Source organism: Lontra canadensis, unplaced genomic scaffold (assembly GCF_010015895.1).
Source record: "Lontra canadensis isolate GAN:19392208 unplaced genomic scaffold, GSC_riverotter_1.0 scaffold149, whole genome shotgun sequence".
Lineage (NCBI taxonomy): Eukaryota > Metazoa > Chordata > Mammalia > Carnivora > Mustelidae > Lontra > Lontra canadensis.
The window spans coordinates 2,102,394-2,126,590 of NW_022631143.1; the positions used below are offsets into that span (position 1 = coordinate 2,102,394).

Below are 24,197 nucleotides of genomic sequence, written 5' to 3' on the forward strand. Positions count from 1 at the left end.
GAAATCTTGCCATTTGCGACGACCTGGATGGAACTAGAGGGTATTATGCTTAGAGAAATAAGTCAATCAGAGAAAGACAACTATCATATGATCTCCCTGATATGAGGAAGTGGAGATGCAACGTGGGGGGTAGGAAAAGAATAAATGAAACAAGATGGGATCGGGAGGGAGACAAACCATAAGAGACCCTTATTGTCACAAAACAAACTGAGGGTGACCGGGAGGAGGGGGGTAGGGAGAGGGTGGTGGGGTTATGGACATTGGGGAGGGTATGTGCTATGGTGAGTGCTATGAAGTGTGTAAACCTGGCGATTCACAGACCTTTTCCCCTGGGGCTAATAATACATTATATGTTTATTAAAAAAATTAAAAATTAAAAAAAAAACAAAGAAGCTTCCTTGTATGACAATTCTTGATTATACCGTTATCAGATTTGTTATTGGGGTAATCAGGGACATCAAGAAAAACCTCACTATTTGGGTCAGGCAGAGATACTGAATTATCCAAATACTCAGAAAGAAGCGCCGAAGGACTGAGATAAGAGGTGAGTGGAATAGGATAGCAAGGCAATGACAAAATCAAACCTGCACACTAAACAATAACAGAGCAGTAAGGATCAGAATACAATTTATTAAATTTTATTTAATGCATATCAATATTTAATGTATATTAAATGTAAATATTAAATTTAATGTAAGTAATCAAATAGAAAATAGGATAGCAAACAAACTCAAAAAACATGCTATAAAAATCCAGAAGGCAAAAGCTTAAAATGTTAGGGACCTGCCTTCTCTAAAATAATCTCTTCAAAATGGACAGGGAGAAGGGGAGAGCAAGGACCAGGAACCAGTCACCAACACAAAAAGCAAAGGAAGATAAAAGAAGCAAACTTCACATCCTCTGCTGGCACTCTCCCCACCACCACCCCAAAAAACCAAGAAAGTCTTTTTGGATTGTGTCACTGACCTACTTTTGGACATCCACGGAATAATTAAGTACGGTTTCATAAAGCCTGGGGCAGGGAGGGAAAATGAAGCACCCTGGGTCTTAGAGTAGTGACAGACTTAGCTCCTCTCAAACACGTTGGTGGTTTTCATTATGGAGTTCAGAGAGCCTTATTTTATTACTTAAATCTCACTTTTATTCATTCATAAACAATAGGTGTTATTTTCAGTGTTGGTATTTTTTACATAACAGTAATACCGGTGCATGGGGTAAAATTAAACCCTACAGAAAAATAAAAAAGCTTAAGTCCTCTAGCCTCTCCCCTAAGGTTTCAACTGTTCAATTCTTGACTACCATTTGTAGAAGAGAAATTATTTATACACTTGGAGGAGCATGTGTGCATTCCTCACAAACGTCCCTTCACTGATTTGACTGAGACCTTGCTGCCCACAAAGTTTTGGATGCCACTACTGCCACAGCACTCTTCCCACCGTGCATGTCAGGCTGCACTGCATGGCAAACCACTGTATAGACGCTCCTCAGGAAGGACCTGTATTAGGAAGGCAATGTGAGCAATTGCTTCGTAACTACCCACCCATCTACCCACCCACCTATATCTATTAGTTTTTTCAACAAAGCTGCAATTAACATCCTCAGCTGCAAGCCCAGCACCTGTTCTTATCCATGCTTCTCGGTAAGGGTCTGTTTTCCTTCTGCAGGTACCCCTAAGGTGACTGCACTAAAAGGGGTGGGCTAGTACAATTCTCAACACAAATCGATCCTTAATAACAGTGAAAACTTACACTAAAATATAATGATAAATGGAATAAAAATTTACTTGGATAACCTTATGTCCAATATACAGAAATAGTTATCATTTTTAAAATGTCATGTAAAAACAATGTAGTACAAAGGTTTGGGACCAAGCCTTCATTCGAAAATAAAGAGAAATAAGTCCCATATGATAGGAGTCTTTTAAAGCAGTCCCCTCTTCAGATGAGTTTTCTTTTCCTCGAATGTTAGAAGGAAACTTATGGGTTGTAACTTGTATCTGTGTAACTACTCTCTTCAAGTGGTCTGGCAAGAGAGGCTGAGAAGGAACAGGCCTTCCAACCACTGAGGGTGAGCCCACCAGCCGGCCCCTCACTGCTTCTGACTTTCTCTTCCTCTCTAACAAATGACATCACAACTCTGGATCACTGCTTAGTATCTTAAAGCCTCAAGTATCACATAAAAGGGAAATGAAATTAATGTCCTCCTTAATGCAAGCTCCCTCAAATGACTTTGTCCCAGACGTGAGACAGACACCTGTCTACCTCAAATGTCACTCATCAGAGAGGTAGTCCAGCGTCCCTCTGATGATCCTGGTGCTGAACTCAACGATTTCAGGATATGGCCTCTCTGTGCTGCAGATCACTCAAATGCAAACAGGCATACCTACCCTCACAGGACCATGAGACAATACATGTGGTACTGTTAGTACAAAGCATGGTACACAGTAAGTGCTCAAAAGGTGTCAGCAACATACATCATCATCAGTGTCAGATTAAAAAAAAGAAAAGAGCAAGCACAGAAGAGTCCTCTAGCTCTGACTCCCAGAAGAAACAGACTTTTGCTTAGAAATATGATTAAACCTGTTCAAGCTTCCCACAATACAGCTAATTATGTATACCCTGGGGCCTCCTCAGCCCAGGAGATAGCAGCTAATCCAGGCCTGCAGTAAGGCAAGGACACATCAGACTAGAAAGAGGGTGAGGGGGGCCCTCCATGGCACAGAAAATAGTACATGGCACCTATTGGCTACTGTCAAGTTCCAGACAAGTGGAACTTTCTCAAATATAAGCACTTTCCTTCCTCTCTCTTTTCTTCACAAGCATGCTATTTTATTTCTTAATTATCATTATTCTCTCCCACCATCTATGTGAGTTTACAATACGCTACCTAACACCGTTCCTTGCAAATGTCATGTGCTAAAGAAAAACAGTTACAACTTGGGCTTTTTTTCTCCTATTTAGAAAATCCATCAAATACACAGACCCATCACATCAAGTACCATAATAATACCTATCTCTAACAAAAATTATTTTTTAATCTCTACTTTAGTCTTTAAACTTAAAATACCACCTAAAGAAAGAACTTACAGAATCTTAAATTTCACCAAAATAAGACTGAAATCTGAACTTATATTAACAGAATCACACTTTTACAAGTTTCACAGAAAGAATTCCATGTCCTAACAGAAGGTTAATTTAGTCTTTGATTCATTCATTCATTCCCCTCTTCTTTCCTTCCTTTAGAGTGACTGGCACATTCTCTCCATCACCCACCCTCCACATACAGGGACTTCTATCAGCGGATTATTATTGTGCTGATCCTTGTTTTGAATTGCCCCACAGCCATTCCCCCTTCTGGAAGGAGTGCCTTGAGTCTCCTTTAGGGAACCACTCCTCCTCAAATGTCAGTCCAGGTGATTCCCTTCTCTTCCTAGCCACACGACCAAATCTGATCAATCAGCATATTCTATCCTCCCCCTTGCTGACCACAGTGGCTAGCTGAGGTTGGGCACCAGACCCAACTCTAAGACTTCTATTGGAACTACAGGGGAAAAAAAAAATCAGTCTTCTCACTGGCCTGCTGACTATGAAGGTCATGCCAAGCAAGCCTGGAGCCACTAGGAGTGGGGACGGCTACTGGGTCACACACGCAGAGAGGAAAACACTCAAGAGACAAAGTCTGCCCCTGGAATTTTTAGATACATCAGTCAAAATATTATCTTTTTTGCCTGGAGCCATTTTCTGGTATTTATTAGCAAACCATGCTCACAAATCAAAGTCTGCTCCACTTACAGCTTCACATGCTCATCTCCCTGTACTAGATCACAAGCGCTTGAAGGGCAGAAACCAGATCTTACTGGCTTTCTATAACGGTAAGCAGCAGCAGGACTGGTTCAAGAGTGCTTACCATGTGTGGCAGCATTGTGCTTGGTGGGAGTTTCCCTGCAACCAACTGTGCTACTTAAGAAAGGCTTCATAAGCACCTGTTCACTAGCTTAGCATTACTAACAGTATCCTCAAAAGGTATCCGATGAGGGGCTACTTGCACACATTGACAGAAAATAAAATGAGGCAGTCTTCCTCTTTGCCTACCAAAAAGCAATCGTTAACTCTCTATATACAGCCCAATCCTCAAACACAGCAAGAACAATTTTTTAAAAGTGAGCCAAGTTTCCACAGCAGTGTCCCTGAAACACTCACATGAAAAGAGCAGAGGGATGGAGGCAGGAAGCAGGGAGAGAACAGGTCCCCAAGGTGTGGGGGTTCTCACCATGGGCCCCTCATTTCCAGGGGCCATGATGCTCTGAACACACATGGTTTCTCTAAGGAGCGAAGTCTGCAGCTTCGTTACAATATCACAGGAGTCTCAGATTCCAGAAAGGTGAGAACCACTACTCTAAAGGGTACAGTAAGTGTTCCTGGCACTTAATTTCTCTTCCCCTAATCCAGTTAGGAGAAAATGACCATAACTGAACAAAAGTCATGAAATAAATCAACTGGTGCCTTTACCCACAAAAGATAAAGAGTCTCCAAAGAAAAGGCCAACATAAAATCAAGTTTTGTTTGTTTGTTTAAATCTGGCCCCTGCCGGAGGAGGAAATAATTTCAAGTGTAATTGTCCCTAATGGGAATGGTCAATGACAGCCAGGAAATGCCCAGCTGGATGGAGGGAAAAATGCTCTATCCTCACCTTGCCAATAGCCTGCTACTCTACAAAGGTACTTCACAAAATTGCAAGCTACCTGACACAGGGGAAGGGTGTTATTTATTAACACTGAAAAACAGGAAACAAACTAAATTTTCATTAAAAAGACTGCTTAAGTATTATGGCTTAAAACAACTGAAGCAAAATGATCCCTTAAACAAATATTTATTGAGCATCTATTATGTGCCAGCACACTGCTGGGAAATGAGACACAATTCCAAGTCAAAGAGAACTATGTGTACAGTCATTAACATGATATAAGATCTCTGTGACAACCATTTAAAAAGCACAAAACCCCAAGAGTCTACGAAGCAAATTAATATACACACACATAAAATACATGTATATAAACATAAACATACAAACAATGAAGTCCAACCCCATTAATATAAATTTTTCAGTATTCAAAGAGGACTAAAATAATGGTCATTAAAACATGACCTATATTAGATGATTATGACCTATATATAGATGATTACCTATAATCATCTGTGCAAGGTGGGAATTTGGGTAATCATTCTTCACCTTCCTCACACTTCTTCCACCATACCATTTGGATTTTTAAGAGCATATATAATATTTGCATGTTAAAAATTTTTTGAGATTTATCACACACGAAATGTGCAGATCCTTATGTGATTGAGAGAGGAGAGGCTGAGAAGTTGTTGTAGATCTTTATTATTAATAACTGAGTTATAATAGTTCACCCAGAAGCTATTGTGCAGTTTAATAATGCATAAGAGAACTGGCTCTTGTACCAGATGATCTGGGCTCAAATTTTACCATTGCTAACTTATTAGCTGTATGACTTCAAGCAAATTACTTAATCTGTGTCAACCCACCTCAGAGGTGTTATGAGAATTAGATGAGGGAATAGCAAAGTGGGAGGAAATGATGATGATGATGATGGTCACAGTGGTACTGGTGGTGGTGATGATAATGGGGTAAAGGAAAGAGGAAAAGCTGCTCCAGATATGCTACACATGAACAAGGAGGCTTGTCTGAAACAACTCTGGGTATAAGGCTAATTCAAACCATCTGTCCCTTCACTGGATACACTCCTCACAGAGCAGCAAGGTCTACCTCTCTAGGGGTATTAAGACCTTCTAGCACATTCTTGCTCATCATTGACCTCACTTCCCAGCCAGGATAATCTGTATCCATGCACCACCCTCTCTTACCTCCATATCCAAAAGAATGTGACTTCTTCAGCCTTGAAAGTCCTGTGTTCTCTAACAAACTGGGTTCCACCCTTCTCTTTAATGGTGCTCATTAAGCCTTATCCAAGTAGATCCTCTTGGTTCTAATTAGTGTTTCCTATCCTAGCCCATCCTACTCTACTCTATTTATCTCAGTGCCTAGATAAGTCTTTGAAATACACTTATGTTTGAGGGGTATTTTTATTCCCAACCACTTCAATATTAAACTCTGATTTGGATGTATGTTCTTAAAAATCATCCACCTACCCACCCATCCATCAACCATCTATCCCTTCATGAATGACAATAATAAGCCAAGCATTGTGCTGACCCTAAGCCAAGGTAGATATCTGAGACTGGGAAGTACCATTACACAATCAAGAGCTAAGTTATTATGAAGTTTAATGGTTCTAATAAGATTCACTTTTGCTCGACTTCCCTATACAACTGAGGTTGACTTTGTCTTACTGCCCCTTGTTTTTACAGATATGTGGTCAACTTGGTTTCCTTTTCTCTTCTCCTAAGTACTATTCCTGACAAAAATATTAATAGCACTAAAAGAACATTAAGAATATTTTTTGTTTTATTCAATTTTTGTTGAATCTTTTTTAAATTTATTTTTAATTAACATATTTATTAACATAATAACATATGTATTATTATCCCCAGGGGTACAGGTCTGTGAATCGCCAGGTTTACACACTTCATAGCACTCACCATGCACATACCTTCCCCAATGTCCATAACCCAACCACCCTCTCCATACCCCCCTACCCCCGGTAACCCTCAGTTAAGAATATATATATATATATTTTTAAAGATTTTATTTATTTATTTGACAGACAGAGATCATAAGTAGGCAGAGAGGCAGGCAGAGGCAGAGGGAGAAGCAGGCTCCCTGCCGAGCAAGGAGCCCGATATGGGACTCGATCCCAGGACGCTGGGATCATGACCTGAGCCGAAGGCAGCTGCTTAACCAACTGAGCCACCCAGGCGTCCCAAGAATATTTTTTATTAAAAAAATCCATCACCCTAATAACAGTTGCTTTCTTGTGTCTTTTGTGTTTTTGCATGTGTTTGTGTGAATTTGCATAGTTGGAATCATAACACACATATACTCTCATATCACCTCTTTACTTATTAAGCATTTTTGTGGACTGAGTATTTATGGTGTCGATAGCAGTAAAAACACCGAAAGAGTGGTCCTACCATGGTTTACCCTCATTGCGCTATGGATGAAAATGCAGATTATTCCCATTTTAAAAGATAATTCATTAATGAATGATCCACTCGTATGGATCCTTTTTCTTATTTTTGATTATGGACTTGAAATATTTTTTCCAGCAACGGGATTATCAGAGCAAAAGCTATGGAAAAAACTTAAGGCTTTGAGTAGTGATAGAGCTTTTTCGAAAGAAAGTTAACAATTAAACATGCGTAAAACCAACACTTTATTATCCACACTAATGGAAGGAGGTAGTGTTGAACCTAACAAGTTATTTCTGTTTGCAACTGGGAGGCCAAATATTTACACATACTTTTACACATTATTTGTCTTCTTAATTATGCTTTGCATGCTTGACAGAGAGCATGCAGAAAAAAATGAGATCAAGTATGTTAAAGTATTCTGAAATATTAAAAGACCAATACAATACAATTTGAACCCTGCTGGGGAGCACGGGAACATCAGTCATGTAATTCCAACTCAGCCAAAAGTCATCCCCACACAGGGATACTTGGGTGGTATCTACGTCCTCTCCTACAGTATGTTGTGATTCCATTCAGACCTCAGTCCTCAAACAGACAAAGGGAAGTAGTATCAGTAACTCTCACCTAAATTCTTTTCTCCACCATTCCAGATGTACAAAATCATCGTCATACTGCATGCTGCAAAACTAATCATGAAAAACAGAAACCCAACTGTCCAAAGTGCAAGAAGGAATGGACTGGGAGAAAGAAAATGAAAATCTCATATTAGAACTGTCTACTAAAGATTAAAACGAAACTACAAATATTTATAAACCCTTTTAAATCACCACACTCCACCTATTTACACTGAAAGGCTTTCAAAAGCTTGCCTTTACTCCCAGCACACATAAGACCAACGAAATCACCATGGCTGATCTCAGCAGCTTCCTACGTGGCCTGCATTCCCTAAGTGTGAGATCTATGCTGCTGTACAAGACATTTCAGTTGGCCCAGAGACACATCCTTCAAAAATACTGTGTCACAACATAAGATATTCCCTTCACATTCTTTTCAAAATTGAGTTATAGTTAACATACAACATTGTGTAAATTGAAGTTATAGACATACTGATTTGATACATTTAATATTGCCCTATGATTGCCAAAGCAGCATAACACCTCTATCTAGTACAATACTAACCATTTCTTCTAATGTTAGAAACAATTAAAATTTACTCTTAGCAAGTTTGACTATAATACAGTTTTGTTGACTATAATCCCAGTCTCTTCAAAGCTTTGTGGTAGCATCTAAAAGAAGTGCACTTGGTATTAGCATGTCTTCAATTAACAGTTGCTAATTTCCCTCTTTTTTTACACAGAAAAAAAAAAAAAAACCCAACTATAAATGCAAATGTTTTAGCAAGAATAGGTATCATTAGAAATGACCTATATAGGGGCGCCTGGGTGGGTCAGTGGGTTAAGCCTCTGCCTTCAGCTCAGGTCATGATCCCAGGGTCCTGGGATGAGCCCCACATTGGGCTCTCTGCTCGGCAGGGAGCCTGCTTCCCTCCCCCCCCACCCCTGCTTTCCTCTTTGCCTACTTGTGATCTCTCTCTGTTAAATAAATAAATAAAATCTTAAAAAAAAAAGAAAAGAAAAGAAATAAAAAAGAAATGACCTATATAGCTTTGTTCCCATTTCATTTATTTTTAGGGTTCCTGTAGTCCAGTAAGTGACACTGGTTTACATAGTAAGAAATGTATTTACCTTTTTAAAGGTAATCTGGCAAGTAAAGAAAGTGAAATGAATCGAAGTAATAGTAACAGCAATAGTAAGCAGAACAACTGTTATGGAAGTATGACCAAAATCAATAGGGTCGGAGGTGACAACTAAACTTCGGGAAGCTGCTTAAGCCTATTTATTCTGCATGGTCATCTTTTTAATGTCCTGCTCTCCTCAACTTGACAGGGATATACATAAGGGTAAAGGGTTGTATTTTAATAACACATCTTACTTCAATTTCTAGGTATCCTATATAGAAGCAGACAATCTAGCAGTTCAGATTTCAAACAATTAAACTAGACACACTAAGACCATCAAAAATATTATAATTTCAGGTTTGCTTTATCTTGATTTTTCATTGGTCCTTATGTCCATTTTAAAAATCGTTATACTTTAACTTTGCTCTATCTCGGTTTCTGAATGCTTTGTAATCATTAATGACTTGGAACACTTCAGCTCTGTTTTCCCCTCTGTCAAGTATTTGACATTTGTAAAGAATACTGCAGATATTCTAATAAACAGGTAAAGTGAACCTTTATAATGCATGGATATGGGGAATCCTTCTGACCGGTAAAGTTATTTTACTCATTTATCTGTTTGCTAAGATACTCACAGCTAAAGAGTTAAGCATTCTCCATACTAATGTAAAAGGCTGTGTCCACCCTCTGTTCTACCCCTACTTCATCTGATTTGCCTGTCTGGGGGATTCAGGTTGCTTTTCCCACCACTCGGGTGGAAGTATGCTTTGCACAAAAATAGCTTTATCAGTGGGAGGCCTCCCAGCTCTTCAAACAACAACAACGACAATGACAATAACTGCCACCATTCAGTCACATTAATCAAACTAGGAATACTCTTGACAATCTTCTGGCTGGTAGCCCATAAGCTGAGTAAGACTATAAAGATACCTATCAATCTTCTTATCACTGCCCAACAATGCAGATGATCTGGAAACTTGGCATAAAGGGTCTTGGCTTTTCCATTCTTTTATCCCCCTAATTCTTCCATAGAGTTAAAAGCCAAAAGCAATCCCACCCAAACAGTACATAGTGAATTCCTATTTACTCAAGAAAACTCCAGAGAACTGAAAAGAGGCTAAAGGATGCAAAAAATGAAAACCAACAAAAACCTGAGAGCACAGTTTTGTACTTGCCAAGGTAAAATTCACATGGAGTTAACCAAACTCAAAGCACCTCAGTCAAATTTCAGTAGAGAATGAAATACCCAGTAAAATCTGCATTAGATACACAGACAAAGTTTTATTTTGGAGATAATTTCCGTGCAGTTTACCACCACTCACATCTCTCCTTGCTCGAACCTTTGAAGTTCCTCATTAATTTGGTCTCAGTACCGACCACACAAGTACCTCAAAGGGTAAATGATATTTTTAACAAAGCCAGGAGTGTTGAGGGTGAGGAATATTGGCCAGAGTTCGAAAGATGTGTAATTTCCACTGGGAGATGAATCTGTCATCATTTTTGTTTAATAGACACTGAAAATGAAAACAACAAATTTGGAAGAGAACATATAAGCAGAAAAAAAATGAAGAGACTATGAAGAGTAAACTGAAATGGGACATGAAATGGCTGTCATTTATTTAATTTCATTTCAAAGGCAAGGACTTCAAAAGTTGAATATTTTCAACACAGACCAGTTCTTCCTTGTGGGAGAATCAACAAAAATATCAAATATTCTGGAAACTAATCTTAGCTCCTACTAGGATTAACTGTATGGCCTTGGGCTAGTCATTAAGTGATTCATATCCCAATTACCAAACTGGTAATTAGGAATACCAATAGGTCAAGAGACAGGCTGAAATTTCCTCAAACTCTCAGGGACAGCACTACTCCCTGCTATGCCATGGTTTCCCTTTATGACAATGGAACTTTTAACCTTTCTAGACTCCTTTAACATCCAACAAATAGTGACTGTCTACTATATGCTCGACCCCTGATCTAACTAACCACTGGGGAGACAAAGGTGAGTTAGATAAAACCTAATTCAAGAAGTGACATTCTAAAGGCAGGAGACAAATCATAAAAAGCACACAGTGTAGGCTGTACAGGAGATTTGCAGGGTAATGTGACAGAAGGTCCCACAGGCTGGAAAAAAGACAGTAATGTTATAAATAGGGCCATGAGAAAACACCTCTTTGAGAATGTGACATCTAGCCTAAGAACTGAGGAATAAAGAGTGAGCTAAGTAAAAAGGCATGTTAAAAGCCAAAAGAACATTGCAGAGAGGCAGAAGGATGTGTGCAAAGATCCTGAGGTGGGAAAGAGCTTTGGTGTGCTGGGGAATAGAAAGATAGCCAATGATGCTGGCCTTTCTAGTCACACCAGGGATTTGGGTTTCACTGTAAATGAGTAATTCCCCAATGAGCCACTGGGGAACTGCTTAAGTTAACTACTTTTCTCATACAGTTTAGCCTTCTTATGTGGCCAAACATTAAGCTATTTTTTGGTAGGAATTTCTCTCAAATCCTATCATTTGATTTTCAATTCTTCAACTGAGTATGTGGAATACAACCTTTTCTTGTTGACTTAGGCTCATTACTAGTATTTGATTGCAGTAGCCATGAGGAGGACAAAGGTGTCTGAACCATGTTTTTATAATACAATTCCTTCTCTTCTACCAAAAATTACTTCCTGTGTCCATCAAGTTATCATAGCTTTAGCTGTGACCATCAGGCTATGCAGGACACTGCCTTTTATATGCAATCAAGTGCCTGAATTTTTTAAGTTACTGCTGTCCAGAGCCCATCTCCATCACTAGGCCCTTGGAATACTTAAAAAAAAAAAAAAAAAAAAAAAAAAAGATTAACCTCATTTAGTGGTCTTTATTTTAGGATTCACAGAAGTGTCACAGATGGTAAGTTCTGTCCAAAGTTTGTCCTGTTTGGCAATGAGGTAAATTAGGAAGTTGGGTATGATAGGCCGAATTCTAAAGATGGCTCCTCTAAGATTTCTGCCCTATGGTTGTTCAATCAAACACTAATTTAAGTACTAGGTTAAAGGAGTTTGAAGATATAATTATAGTCCCAACTCAGCTAACCTTAAAATACAGAGGCTACCTGGGTGGGCCTAATTTACTCACGGAAGTCCTTATTTAAAATCAGAGTTTCCTCAGGTAGGTAGCAAAAAAAAGTATCAGAGGGATTTCAAGAATAGGAAGGTTCCACATACTGCTGTTGGCTTGAAAATGGAAGAGGCCTCATGACTAGGAATGCAGGACTGCCACTAGATGATACAGTGGGCCCAAGTTGACAGAAAGCAAGGAATTATGGACTCAAGTCCTATAACCATGACAGACTGAATTCTGTCAATCACAGGAGTACAGTGTTTAGGACTCTGAATCCAGATGTCAACACGACCAGCCAACACCTTGATTTCAGGGTGGGCAGAGAACCCAGACACATCATGCTGGATTTCTAAGCATCAGAACTCTGAGGGGTTGTTTTAAGACACTCAGTTTGTTTGTGGTGATTTGTTACACAGCCATAGAAAATTAATATATTGGGTAAAGTGGGTGTCCTAAAAGTTTGCCAAGTTAATGATAAAATGAACAGATAAATGAGCTCTTACTACATCATTCTTACAAATGTCCACATAGGGAGCACCTGGGTTGCTGTGTCGAATGAGGATCTGCCTTTGGCTCAGGTCATGATCCCAGGGTCCTGGGGACTGAGCCTTGCATAGGGCCCCCTACTCAGTGGGAAGTCTGCTTCTCCCTCTCCTTCTCCCACCAACCCCCACTTGTGCTCTCTCTCTCACTTTCTCTCTCAAATAAATAAATAAAATCTAAAAAAAAAAAAAAAAGTCCATTAATAGCATGGCATAATGAAAAGTGCATCAACTTAGAAGCCAGAAGTCCTGGGTTCTAGTCCTGGTTTTGCCACCTAGTGCTTGAGAGATCTGGTGAAGAATTCACTTTCCTTCTCTGGACTTTTCTTCTTCTATAAATGAAGGAAATGCTTAAATTGAACGTTAAGATCTCTTTCAGCTCCAGCAGTCTGTGAGATTAATCATCCCTTATTATATCAGAAAACTGAACTAAAAACAAATATGCACATTTTTCTCTATATTTCAAATGATACACATCTTCTCCTGCAGATTAGCATGTCTTAATCTCAAGGTCACAAATTTTTAAAGAAGGCTGCAGAATAAAAATCTGCTAATATTGCTTATTTTTTAATATATCAATATATGATTACTACATTTATTTTTAGCTTTGATTATACCAGCATCTCAGAGGCTTTTCAGTCTTGCAGTTAACTAAATATTTAGGCATTTTATTTTAGAGAGCTTATCTTTGCATAAAAACTGAGTCAACACAATCCCAAAACTTATTTTAAACATAATCTGGGTACCATATCAGGGTGGAAGGAGAGGGATTTATATCTAAACACATGACTTAAAGTCTAAAGAATGTTTGTTGAATAAAAAATGGTCATCAAAGATTGAGACTTCTGTTCAAATTTTCATATCTCTCCTTTGAATTTTTCATTACTGATTTTTTTTTTAAACAAATGGAGAGAAGGGCCCTTATATATATTCCCCTCTGTTATTTCAAATGTAGCTCATGTTATATTAAAGTTGCAAGTTACTCTGGACTAAAACATTTGGAAATAAAAATCTCTCTAGAAAAGTTATGTGGAGTCTATGCTGCAGTTGAATTATCTTTCTAGACTGGAAACTAGAGCATGTCCACAAAGTAATGTGTGAAAGTGGGAGGATCTGGGAGTCACAGGAATTTACAGTGTTTGATAGGCACAAGTTTCTGTAATTCACTTGCTAAATTCTCTGTACTTAGAGCTGAGCTCTAAGTTGTCACACAAGAGTACTTGTGCACATTCTATTAAACGTAGGGCACACTGCAATGCAAGAAGATATTTCCCAATACACAGCAACAGGAATAAGAAGAGTGCAGTGCAAAAATCTAGATCAAACCAGAAAATATTATCCTGGGTGAGAGAATCTAGAAACCTGTACCCAAACCCAGTGGCTATCATGCATCATGTACCAGAAAGGGGGCCTTGTTACCATTGGATAGTTGGTACAAAGACAAAGCCATAAGGTGAATATTGATAACGTGAAGACCAACACTTTACGGTCAAATGGTGGCCCTTAGGTGGTAGTAGGGTGACTAGTATGACTTTATCTAGAAAGATGAAATAATCAAAATAAAGTTCCTTTAATTAAGATATAAGTTCTTATTTTAACTGTGCACAAAATCTTAATAGAATAATAATGGGAAATACAATTTTTCCTTTAAGATTTTATGATAATGCTGTAAGATAATCTTTAACTTCAACTTTAACAGCATTATCAAAAAGATGGTCAGTCCACTTTGGTGGACTTCCTGAAATCCCACAGCTTTTATAAGATTTATAATTTCTCTTTCTCTTGCTTTTGATGTTTATCTGCCATTTGTAGAGAGACCAGGACACAAAGAAGATGTCCTAAAAATAAATGAAAGTGTTAAGCAAGGAGGACAACTGGTTGAGCTATGACTAATTTTATTAGTGGTCTGTCATCAGTTAATGTTTTCAATTAATCATAACTTCTGCTTCCCCAAGTAAACTCCTGACTTTAGGGACTAAGATAATGAAAACATATAAACAAGAGCCCCTAACCCCATAATTATGCTTAAAACCTTATGCACAGCTTCATTACAAAGTGTGGGTTTATGCATCCTCAACTAATCCTCTGTTGTCTTCAAAAGTCCTAAATAAAAGAAGCCCTCCAGAGATTGTTCTACAGAAATAACTGGGCTGGCTGAACTCCACTCACTGTCACAGCCAAGATTCTGGCATTTAGAGCAAGCAAAGGCAAGTAAGCAACAAGCTTCACAAGGATTTACTCCGAGTGTGCTACATGTTACGTGGGGACAGCATGAGACGTGTCCTGGACCATAAGACTGGCTACAAGGAGTATTTGGAACTAGTCATCTGGAACTGGTCAGTATTTACTTCCATTTTCCCTATTAGAGGCCTACTGAGTCTTTTAGTGTTAATAACCTAAACAAGGTTCTTGATATAAAACATTGCAAGATGTCTTCTTCAGTCATTCCTGGGAGAGTTTTCCCAACAGTGTCAAACAAGGACATGCTCTTTTATAATTCGTGGTGCCAGAGATTTGCAATTGGGTGGACTCAAAGGACCTATAAACCCCCATAAATGTTATGCCAAAATTTCTTTCCTGGGTACATTCTTCTTTTGTTTTTTGTTTTTAGATAGTCCATAATATTCACTGGATTTTTAAAGGAGTCTCTAACTCTCTCCCATCAAGAAACCTCCTGTCCACATAATTTTTCTCCAGGCTAATCACAGTACATCACTAGGGATTTATATATACCATCTTACTTCTGTTTTTTTTTTTTAAGATTTTATTTATTTATTTGATAGAGAGATCACAAGCAGGCAGAGAGGCAGGCAGAGAGAGAGGAGGAAGCAGGCTCCCTGCTGAGCAGAGAGCCCGATGCGGGGCTCGATCCCAGGACTCCAAGATCATGACCTGAGCCGAAGGCAGCGGCTTAACCCACTGAGCCACCCAGGCGCCCCGGGTTTTTTTTTTTTTTTAAGATTTTATTTGTTTGAGAGAGAGAGAATCTGAAGCAGATTCTGCACTGAGCACAGAGCCCAATGTGAGGCTCAATCCCACAACCACAAGATCCTGACCTGAGCCAAAACCAAGAGTCAGATGCTCAAGTGAGCCATCCAGGTGTCCCCATCTTGCATTGACTCAACAACACCTTTTTCCTAGAACTGAAATGCACCTTATAATCCTTGTTTATATTTAATAAAATATTTCCTTTGTGCTCCCCAGAAGTGATTATTAAATTGACAGGTCTCTGAATTGATGACATTTAAACAATACCAGAATTAGGCCTCCATCAAATATATTAGTAAATAGGCAAATTGCATGTTCCTGAACCACAAATTAAAAAAACTAAGAAAGAAGTTTCAGTGTCCCATGGGGACACAGTGGGCACCAGAACACCAGGAACACATTTAAGTTGATGCTCTATCAACACTGGACACTATTCAAGTTTCATGCACTTACTCAATGTGTCTGGAGTGGACTATGTGCCAGATACTGTGCTGCTGGAAAGTTACTGATCTAGGCAGAGGACCTGGCAAATTCCCAGGAGGGAGCATGCAGAGATCCCAATGGGAAGTGGGAAATCGGGACTAACAAGGAAGTGGAGTGTTTTTAGAAAGAAAGAAAACAGAGCTGGAGAGAGAACAGGACCAAATGAATGACTCCAAAAGGGCTAGATTGAGTGGGGAGCATAATTCACCAGCCCAAATGAAAATATATTTATAACATAGAAGAGAGGTAACATTGTAAAACTTCAATTACAATAACAAAGGGACTCTATCAGAAGCCAGGGACAGACATCAGGTCAGCTAAAACTCTGACCATAGGAGCAGGGAAAGAAAGCACAGCCTGGTGCTCTAAATTGGGTGAATATTGTAATAAGTCCTGAGTGGGGGAAAAATCTCATTTTATGGGAACTAACATTCTTTTATTTTATAGAAAGAATGGGGTTAACAGATCTTGACTACTTGAGTAATATCCCCCAAAGTCTGGGTGCCCTTTCCCAGAGATGGGCTAAAGGATTAAAACATGTAATGTTTGCAAATCCCTTGTTAAGAAAAACAAAAACAAAACAAAACAAAAACATCTCTGTTTAGATATCATACTTGCTTGCTTTGTACCATCTACAACCAAATAGGAGGAACATGCCTCTCAGTGGTCCAAAGGAGGCAAAAGGTTTGAACAGATACCATGAGAGACCAGGTTTGCAAAAAGCAATTCTAGTGTTCGTATATCCCACCCCAACTGGACTCTGCCCACCAAGGATCTGAAGGAAGTCATCTCTCATATCGGAATGATAACCACTATATGGCTCCATCCCACACGGATGGTTGAAGCTCACCTTCAGGCAGAGATATGTAAGATGTAACAGAGATGTAAATGCTGCATGTCTTAAGATAAAAGGGAGAGTCAAACTTTTCTGGTTTGTCTCTCCTCAACTGGGACTCTGTAAGTTCCACCTAACCAAAAAAAATAAATAAATAAAAATAAAAAATAAATAAAAGAACAGTCCTGTCCATATAGGATAGGCTGCCTTAATTTTGTCAAGTCCTGAAATACTGAACTAGCCTGACACACAGAGTGTCTGCCAGGGTCAGGAATTGAAGAACCAGCCAATTAGAAAAGGTGGTGAAACAAGCAGGTACTTGAAACAGATACTCATAAACCTATGAGGAGCCAAGCTCTGAAGCTACAAAATACCACAACCGTACACATATGTGGTATACATTTATATGCAGAATGCCTCCGTAGACTTTCCTGCGCTGAGGTGTTAAAAACAGAACCAGTTGTTCAGTTCAAAAGAACTAAGCACTACAGTGGAACTGGAATAAGGTACCAACAGAGAAGGGAAAAAGGAACCATGACCCATGGGCAGATGCCTAACCTGTGTACTTCTTAACTCTCTCACTACCATACAGTGGGTAGGACACTGTTTATACTAAAAAAATGTTCACTGGAATTGAATCCCAGAGGTTAAAAATTTTGAAGAGCAGCTTACTTTCCTCTCACATGTTAACGAAGGAGAGAGCCAGTAGGATTCCAGTGAGGGACATCCTGGGAGGTGTGGGTGCTCATTTTGTCAAGCTAAACCCCAGCATGACTTAAGGACACTGACTGGGACAAAGTATTATAAGCTATATCCTCTCCATGCCATTGTGGCTACTTCCACCTTAATAAAAACAAGCAAATACAGTAAAAACAAACTGCCAACGGGAATGGCGGTCCAGTAGTAATGGGAGTTTTCTCAGAGCAAATACCTGTTTCTGCCTTTGAGTAACAGAATAGTCCAGGGAACAAAGTTCCCATCCACTGTTTCAAAGTTACTTTTCACTTTTCTATCAATTTGTCCCCACCCCCAAGCCCTCCCCTCCACTAATGAGCCAAGGCTTTCCTCTGCTTCCGGCTCATGCTACAACGTCTGTAAGAACAAGGAAGGGCAGTAAGAAAGCGATCTATAGGCAAACACTAAAACAGGTTTGAGTACATCTGACTAAGACAGCAGAACAAGACACAAAATAAATATGCCCAAAACAGAAAACTCCCCAATTAGATCCCAATCCCACAGCCAAGTGTTGGCATCAAAGATGGCATATGCCATCTCTAAAATGCAGAGACCAAGAAAAGAAATCAGCCTGCTCTGGTGAATTGAACGGTGGCCCATGTAAAGATATGCCTGTGCCCTAACCTTATAAATATGACTTTAGTTAAAAAAAAAAAAAAAAAAGATGTTCTTTGTAGCTGTAATTAAGAAAGAGCATCTTGGGTGATCTGGCTAGCCCTCAGTCCAAACACAAGTGCCTCTATAAGGAACAGAAAGGAAGACATGGAGAAGACCACATGAAAACAGAGGCAGAAATGAGAATGAGGTAGCCACAAGCCAAGAAATTCCCAGGCCCACCACAGGCTGCAAGAGGAAAAAAGATTCCTCTCTTAGAGAATTTGGAGGGACTGTTGGCCAGTTGACACCTTGATTTAGGACTTCTGGCCTTCAGAACTGTGAGACAATAAATGTATATTACTGTAAGCCACCAAGTCTATGATAATTTGTTTTCAGCAGCCCTAGGAAACGAACCCATCTGCTACACCAACTTGGGTATTCCTCTCATAGCATGTTCAACTCCAAACTGCAGATGTAGAATAACTTTGTAAATAAACATCCAGACCAGTACGGAGGCTCCCGGAGGAAGGACCCTCAGCCACTCTAGTAGTAGCTGCAGATCCGTAGATCTGCAGAATTTGACTAGTTGTTTAGTCAGAAGATGTAGATTCACATCACCTTAAAACTGGTAAGATCCTAATGACTGACACACCTACCACCCTGATGAGCTCATATATATTTTTCAGATGAGGCAATCAAGTACTAAAAGTCAGCTACTTGCTCAAGGTCCATGGCTAGCTGACTCAATTAGATCCCAGCCCAAATCCTAATTTGGTGCTCCTTCTGCTACTGCCCAAAAGAGCAATAAACGTGGGGACACTATGCCTCCTGTTTTCTCATTTTACATGTATAGTCTTCCTCAAAGGTCCTCCAAAGACAACGATCATTTTGAAAGAAAGTAGTGTTTCTGCTTCCCATACATCTACCACCCTAAAAACTATCTCACAGGAAAAGTGCCATGGAACTAGCAAGAAAGGCTCTCCCAGAAGAAATTATCCTTACAGAGGACCCATCCATAATCCTGAATCAGTGTTTCTTTTCTTCATGTAACTCCCACAGCCATCTCTGTAGCTCTCCTCTAATCTAAATAGGTCTCTATAATAATTTGGGATAAGTTCATTGAGAACAAGCAGGGATTCACAGACTTTCTTATAACCATGAAGTTGACTTCCTTGGTCAATGACTTGGATTGATCATCAAAGCCAGAAGCAGAGCACTCTGGTAACAAAAAAAGAACCAAACAAGAAAGAACATGCAGGGGGGAAACAAATTACCTTAAGAATTTCTTGTTTGAACTGGGAATAAAAACTGAAAGGAATAGAGCTGTCTAGGAAAAAGAAAATGCAATGCTGATTCTACTTTTCTTATAAGCAAAACATTTAAAGCTACTCATAAAGAGTATGGAAAAAGAAATCATACCACTAGTCTCAGTTTAATTGTTAATTGTGGAGTCAAAAAAAGCAAAGCTAATAAGCACTAATAAAAATGGGGTAAGTATTATCAGTATCAATCTAACATGGAAACCCAATAGTGAGACTGAAAACAACCTCCAAATGCACATGTGCCCTCTCTCCCTGTGCCTGTCACTCCCCACTCCCTCACCCCACTTCTCTCTTATACACACATACACACTCACTCACTCTTCAAAGCTTGTCCTCTGTATGACTCATCTGTGAAAGAAATGAAAATGTATACTATCTTTGAGCAAGCTCAAAATGCAGGCAGACGGCAGACAAATGCACTTGACGGTGAAGCGTTCCAAGACCTCTTTAACTCACAAGGAAGCTCAGAAGAAACAATGTCATTACTTCACTAGATATTAAGAAAGAGAGCCCTCCCCCAAATATTTATTCTCATGAAACAACCAGGTCTACATGAAGTGCCCAGGTGGCAGTATATCACAGTGCCCTCTGACAAACGAAGAAACACTACAGCCTTTTCTCCTTAGCATATCCATATCCAAACATCTTGCCTGCCACATCGAAGGGCTCACAGACACTACCACCACACTCCTCCCGAAATCTATCCCAAAGTGAGAAGTCCTTGTTAACCACATCACTTGATTCAAGTTTATTTATTCAAGTTCTAACTACTTCCTTCCCTCCTTGCCCCTCAAACTTGCTCTCTGTATCTCTAGTTCCTCTGCTGGTATCAATCCTTGTTTGATTGTGATGACTTCATAGACCAAATCAACTACATGGTGGCCAGAGTTTAGAAAAATCTACTGAACAGTCCTGAACCCAGTAAGAATACTGACTGACACACCAATCCAAGAAATAGCCCACATCCTATGTAAAATTGCTCTTAACCTCTAGAAACAAATTCTGATTGGGTAATACCAGGCTAACTGCAGAACGGCAGAAACCCAATACTCATTATTAGATTTTAGCACTAAAGAGACAACAGTGGCAAAAAAACGAAGGCTTACTGGAACCGGTGAGAGGGATCCAGCTCTGCTCCTGCGTCTTTTCATATAAGTCTTTGCAACAAAAACAAGATAGTAGGACACCCTAAGTAGCCTCCACAATCCCATCTGCGAAGACACTTCAACCTGATCTCTGAAAATTAAGCTATAAACCTCAGTAGGACAGTTCTAGGCTTGTTTAATGTGTTGTTGCTAAGTATTGTTACCATTCTGACACAGAGTTAGCAGAACTGGCTTGACAATTTCAGAAGCATATTTTTATCCAAGTTTTAGTCCTAAATTGATTTTAAGTATTAATGTTTTTGCTTTGTTTTTTATCCTCTTCTAAGTTCTGCTGCCAAAAATAATGAAATATACCGTACTTGGGTTTTTCTGAATTATTATAGTTCTACTGACTGTAGCTAGCCCAAAAGACAGTTAATGGAGGGTCAAATGGATCTTTCAAATCCCTAGACAATGATGTACATAGGCATATGTACATCATACATAGGCATGTATAGAATATGTAACTCTCTATAATGGACTATCCATTACACAGCTAATCTTTATAGAATGGATACCTCACAATGTGGTACCTTGTGGAGTCTCGTAAGGACTATCACTCTCTCCATTTTACAACGGGGTAAACTGAGCAGATCAAGATTCAAACTCACATTGGCTGACTCCAAAGCCAATGTAAGGGTTACTTCACCACAACCACTGAAGTAAACTAAGACAAAAGGAATCCACTATACACAGAGTGAAACCCATTTGGGAAATTATAATGAATGCCTACTGCTAAGTCCTTTATTATACCTCGTCATTGCACAAACGTATGTATGTACATATATAAACACATACTTTTTCTTAAAGTATATGTTTCTGAATTCGAAATAAAGGCCTAAAGTAAAGGAATGATTTCAGGAAACGGAAGACCAACTAAGATCAGCTCTTAGCTATCAACTGTAGGCCTCTTTCGCATGGCCACAGGATGCTGGTAGCCAGTTTCTTTTATAGCATGGTGACGTGACCCACAGGAACTAGAGCTCTGAATATATTTATGCATTTTTCAGAAATTCAAGGAAAGCCAGTAGATGACAAATTAAAAATATGTAAGTATATATAATAATATATACACAGAAGTACAGGTACACATTATGTATTATGTATAAAATTTCATACATATACATCCTAACCTTATTGTTAGTACTACAGACAGGAGACAACAGTTTACAGATTATTAATTTCAATCAATTACAAATCTTTGGTCTCTAAAAACCCTTCTACTCTGAGACTTTCTCTGTTGCAGCACCACTGGTGCCTGCCATATAACAATTACTAAGAAGCAGAGAGGAATCGGCAGCAAGGATGTAAATGCAGTAAGTTCAAAGCATGTTGATTTAAAAAAAAAAAAAAAAGCCACACACCCCTGGGTACTCTTTTTTCCATTTATTCATTTAAAAGATATTTACTAAACATGGATTCTCAATCCTTATGCACAATTATTTGGGCCTGGGGTTGTTCTAGGTGCTGGGGATATAGTGAAGAAAAATAAAGTCAAGATCTTTGTCTTTATAGATTTCTATTTAGAGGAGCCAAAAATGACCAGAACCTAAGACACGCAAAAGACAAATCTGACTGTGTATTACCTAGCAGGACTCCCCTTAACGCATTGCCTCCAAATTAATTCAATGAGTAATGGGTGCTTATTGGGTTTCAGAGCACTCTGCTAAGCATCAGAGCAGAAAGGATACTATCAAGGCCTGCCCTTAGTAAGTTGAATCACCCTAGAATGATCATACACAGAGGTATGAACTAGGGGAAAGTGCCAAAGTAACATATTGTTATCCATCCAACATTCTATCAAGAGAAAGCACTCATTTCTGTCAAGAAGTTGCAAAGAAAAGGGAAAGTAAAAGATGCTCCAATTTATTCCAACACTAGGAACCCTCTCCCCTAAAAATAAAATAAAAACAAAAACCCATATCCACTAACCCCAGTGGGATCACAGTGATGATTTCCTTAGTCTGGCTACAATAAATCTGTTTTGAAACTAACAAAACTAATTAGCAATGATTACTTATAAGAGCGCATGTATTTCTAACCTGAGGAATCTTAATTCATTTTCTGGTTCCCCTCACCCTGTGCTCTTTTTTGCTTTAAAAAAAGAGAGAGGGGGAGTATTAAAGAAGGTGGGAAGAGGGGGAAAGGTGGGGGAAGGGGGAACTTGCATTTCTGGGCATTGGGTCAAGACCACACAGTATGAGAGAACAATGGCGGCCGCTGGCTGGGGGCTGGCCAGGGCCATGTTCCTTCTGCTTAGCCTTTGGCTGTAACCACTAGACCACATGTCTGCACTATTTTTCAGATGACCAGAAGGGAAGACTTTTAAAAAAACCATACTAGAAAATGGCTTTGCTTTTAGGATGTGTTTATATTTGTTCTGGTGTTTTCTTGCAGGGTCATGGGGCAGAATTTTTTGAAACACACCTTAAAAGAACACAGTCACATTGGCATCATCAGTCCTCTTGACTTGACCAGAGTGGAGCCCGATTCAGCAAACCCAAAGATAATTTTTTTTAAATGCTTATCTTGTTCCACACTTCACCACAAAGCAAACAACCTAATTCACAAACTTCCTAATATTCAAAATGCCTCCAGATCTGTCAATATTTTTTTTAAATGCCATCCTTGATTTGATCACTAACAAATATGTCCACTTCCAGGCTTTTATGATGTAAGAGAAAGCTGCAAAAATGGACCTAAGAGCTAGTTCAATCATTCTTCAAATTGAACAAAGTCACTCTAAAAAGATCTTTCTCTTACTGACTGCCTTTCCAACAGAGGGGAAAAAAAACTGAAGTTAATCCAACCATAATCTCCACTCCCATGAATCACTGCCATAACATCTGAGAGAGGGCCAACAGTAATTGGTGCTGCTGCTAGAGGCAGGAGGTCACTCTACGGAATGTCTATTAAGATATTAAAGCCACAGTTGCCTTTAAATCAACAACTGCAACACAGATAATAAACATAGTAAATTGCACTAGGAAGAATTTATGATGTGAGTAGTTAGGGCAGAAGACAAAAGGCTCAACAGAAATAGATGTATTGTGAGAAAACCTACAAACACTAGGTTGAATGCCTATCAGAGAGCCTTTGGAAGCAGACAGAAACGTAAGTGGTTTGGTTGTGGAAAGATATGAATTATCACCTAGATGGAGGTAGGATACTGATAACAGTCCCCAAATCCACCTCAAGATGGGAACAGAGATAGGATGCTGTCCTGATGGAGGGTTTCAACTATCTTGACATCTACTCATGGTAATGTGCCTTTAAAAAGCCCAGCCACTAAACTGATACAAGTTAAACGAAACTAAGGTGATGCGACAACTAAACACAATATGTGATCCTGGAAAAGATTCAAGATCCCCCCCGAAAAAGATTTTATATATATAATTACTGGACAACTAGTGAAATTTGAGATCTGTATAATAGATATAAGATTATATCAAAGTTAATTTCCCGGTTTTATCATTAAGCTATACTTATGCAAGCTGTTAGTATTTTGGATATCTGGGTAGAGAGTATTGTGGAATTCTTTGTACTGTTTTTCTCTTTTTTTAACATTTTTGTAAGTCTGAAGTGATTTTAAAATGA

The 24,197-nt window shown here is 39.1% G+C and overlaps 1 protein-coding gene and 1 long non-coding RNA gene across 5 annotated transcripts in view; both read right to left on the reverse strand.

Moving 5' to 3' along the window:
* ARHGAP26 (Rho GTPase activating protein 26) overlaps positions 1-24,197 on the reverse strand; it is a 443,583-nt gene that overhangs the window by 244,660 nt on the left and 174,726 nt on the right. The window lies entirely within an intron of this gene.
* Positions 10,114-12,584, reverse strand: LOC116859180. Its single transcript, XR_004381100.1, has 2 exons — positions 11,697-12,584; positions 10,114-10,364 (listed from the first exon to the last, which is right to left on the reverse strand). It is a non-coding gene; the product is annotated as an uncharacterized LOC116859180 (long non-coding RNA).